Below are 3986 nucleotides of genomic sequence, written 5' to 3' on the forward strand. Positions count from 1 at the left end.
GCGATTGGCAGTTTAATGTACGCGATGCTCTATACTCGTCCAGACATCTGCTACATTGTGGGCATAGTCAGTAGGTAACAGTCTAACCTAAGCCAGAGTCACTGGACTGCAGTGAAGAACATTCTCAAGTATCTTCGGAGAACGAGGGGCTACATGCTTGTGTATGGATCTAGGGATTTAATCCTTACTAGATACACGGATTCTGACTTTCAGAATGATAAGGACTCTCGCAAGTCCACATCAAGGTCAGTCTTTACTCTTAACAGAAGGGCTATAGTGTAGCGAAGCACTAAGCAGGGGTGCATCGCCGACTCCACTATAGAGGCAGAGTACATAGCAACTCGTGAAGCTACTAAAGAAACCGTCTGGCTTAGGAAGTTCTTGATAGAACTGGAATTTGTTCCAGATATGTCTTGGCCTATTACCCTTTATTGTGATAATAATGGGGAAGTGGCGCACTCCAAGGAATCGAGTAGTCACTGGCGCGACAAACACATAGAGCAGAAGTATCATCTGATTCGCGAGATAGTGCATTGATAGGACGTGATCGTCACAAAGATTGCTTTGGAGCACAATGTTGCTAACTCGTTTACGAAGGCTTTCACAGCTACTGTTCGAATTGGTTTCCTAATTTTCCTGGAGTCTCATTGTTTTGTAAAGATATAGATTGTTTAATGAATAAAATAAGTGTTATTTAATTCAGACATTTATTCATATCCAATAAACAAAGCTCCTTGGTTATCTTATGTGAACTTAAGTATGTATATGTGATATACAAGTGGATCATGCTTTAAATGATAACCTAAATAGGTCTGTAGTATAAGTGTTAAGGTGGTATACCTGATCCTAGTGACACTACGGATGAGGCCCACTTTGTAAAAGTTTGCAAGTGTTGTAAACTACTACAGATAGTAGATCCTAACCATTCATGTGGAGACATGCGAGCGGGGGTGTCTTATACAAAGAGTTTGTAGAAGACCTGGACCATAAGATGATTAGACTCTGTATATGACGCCATTGATACTAGATACTTACATCTCACCTAAACAACCATAGTTTACACAACCTCAATCCTGAGTGCTTTTTGGAACTCTTGCCTTTGAGGGTAGTCCTTTGATTAGTATGGGTGAGAGTGGCCAGATTGCCAACTCAACATGCCTACCTTTTTGGGGACTTGTCTGATCTGGCAGCTGGAAACTCAATCCACAAGATGTAATTCACATCTTTCCCGAGGCAGGGATAAGTAGAGAGATTGTTCCCTTAAGAACTGATTCCGGGGCTTGAACATAATGGCCATAACTTCTCTTTGGAAGAGAAGATTCAATCATAGTAGGACTATGACTTAAGTTCATTAGAGGGATCAGTGGTAGTTAAGAAGTTAGAAGTAACTATAGGGGCATAATGATTATTGGCCCAGCTGTACTTACGAGAGATCTGTGAAGGGTTGCACACTTCTTAATGGTTAAGATGGACACATAATATATTTGTGGTAAGAAGAGTTCAGCTGTCGGACTTTAGTGGAGTGTCTGGCAGTTAACGGATGGCGGATCCCGTGACTAAAGAGTTTAGTCAGTTATTCACGTACCGTTGGAGCTTCAAGCTACAGGTCCATGAGATCCTCTTGGTAGCTGAATGGATTCAGTTGAGAATTAGTTCTTGGTGTTGATTTGAAATGTTCAAATTGACAAGAGGTATTTTGATTATATGTGATATAATTGGTATGATGTATGAGATATATCTAGTGGAGGATTGATGTAAATGAGATTTACATTATGTACCATGGAATAGAAAAAGAACTATGGTTTATATGTTTCATGAGATGAAATATTAAAACTATAGGTTATAAATATAATATGATAAGTTGGTTATCATTTATATTTATAATAATATTAATTATTGGATAATTAATTCTTTTTCTTTAATAACCAATTGAGTGAGTGGCTATTGGTGATTCATGGTAACCGTGAGTTAAAAGAAAAATTGTTTTCCTAATTTTAGTAAGTTTCTACAAAAGATTATTTTGAGATTTCTCTCGCAAAAAGAAAACTCACGGTAGTTGTCAAGTAAGTATAGATTTACTAAGCAACAACTTGGTCAAGCTAAACGATCGTGCAGTATTTACTAAGCGACAACGTGCCCAAAGTAAATGATCGTGTAGTGTTTGTAGGCTACATACACAGAGCTAAACGGTCGCTTAGCTTTAGCTAAACGATTGGACATCGACCTATGCGATAGGTTTCTGACATCTCCCGCTTGCCCAATTGTGTACACGATTTTTTTGTCCTCCTTCGTCCTCCTCAAACCAAGTCCGAACAGAGCTCACCCTCTGGATTCTCACATCGAGAATACCAAGTTAACCTTTTTGATGGTGTCATAATTAACTCGACACTGTCGAGGTTCTGTGGAGGTCGTTCGCATTCTTACTGGAGTGTTTGTGACCGAGGCGATCCTGAGGAAGAGCGCGAAGTCTTCGTGCAGTGTTGCGATCATGTTGTTCGAGAATTCAAATTTGCTGTGTTCGAGCGTTCGTCAGCAAGGAGCGTGGAGACGAGTCGACAAATGTAATTTCTATATTTATTGTATAACCGCATGTTTCTGTACAACTGTAATTTGTAATGTTCATTTATGATTGTAATTTGGAATGATCTATATTTTGCTGCTCATGAAAATCTCGAGTTCGATTTCCTTCAGCTACAGTATTTGAGAGTCACATACAAAGCATGGGTCTACAGGATCACTCACAGCTGAACTAGGGCAAATGAGAGATTTTCTTGTACTGGGCTTTTATGCCCTAGTTTATTGTTTTGTACTAGTTTTATGTACACCTTACTCGCTTTAGGTCAAATGGGAGATTGTTGGGGTTGATGCCCTAAAGTCTCGTGTCCTGTAGTTTATAATCTGTTTGTATGAACGCTTGTGTTATATAATATATGATATTTACTTCACATCTTGTTTTGCTCAGTTGTATGTTTTATTTGATTTACTACAAACCAATAAATATAAAATCCCTGGTTATCTATATGTAACTTAAGTATGTATGTGGTGATGTACAATTAGATCATGTCTTGAGTGATAACCAAAATGGTATGTAGTATATGGATAGAGGAGGGAAACCTTATCCTGGTAATGCTACGGATGCGGCTCGCTTTGTGGAATGGTCACAAGTGTTGTGATTTATCACAGATGGTCTGATCCTGAACATTTGTGTATGGGACATGCAAGCGTGGGCGTCCTATACAAAGAGTTTGTATAAGATCTGACCACGAAGTATTAACGTCTCGTTACATAACACCATTCATAACAGAGACTTCACTTCACTAGGATGACCAGAGGTAATATGACCTCAATCCTGAGTGAGTTGAGAACTCCTGCCATTGAGGGTGGCCCTTTGATTTGTATAGGTGTGAGTGGCCAGGTCGTCATTCAAACCTACCATTTTGGGGATTTGTCTGATTTGGGAGCTGGGAACTAAACTACACAAGAAGAAATTCACTCTTTCCCTAACGTAGGGTTAACTAGATAGATAGCTGATAACTTGTAGAAATACAAGTTATTTATACTGTTTTATTTAGATATTGCAGCTAAAAGAAAGAAAAGTTATGTCGAAAGTAAAGAAATTGGCTAAGAAATTCGAGAATTATAAATTATCGTCAATACACCCAATAACACCTTTGCAATGGTAGAATAGAATGTTTCAAGTCTGTTTAGCAGGAAATCAAGTCACTACATGCGTTCATGGCTCAAAGATAAAATGAACAACGCATCTACGTTGCATTGCCCCCGTCGATCAATAATGAAGAGACGATCAATGCAATGACGGTGCATGCGACAATCGATCAAGAGCTTGCGATCAATGAAATTTCAACCGCATGAGGTAATAAAAAATAGCTTCTGCAGAGGATTCAAATGCGTGTACAGCTTTTAGTTGTGCATTTCTGATGGGATTGATTTCGTAAAGAAGAAATATTCACTCCACCATTTCAGGA

The sequence above is a fragment of the Benincasa hispida genome, chromosome 5, assembly GCF_009727055.1.
Source record: "Benincasa hispida cultivar B227 chromosome 5, ASM972705v1, whole genome shotgun sequence".
Lineage (NCBI taxonomy): Eukaryota > Viridiplantae > Streptophyta > Magnoliopsida > Cucurbitales > Cucurbitaceae > Benincasa > Benincasa hispida.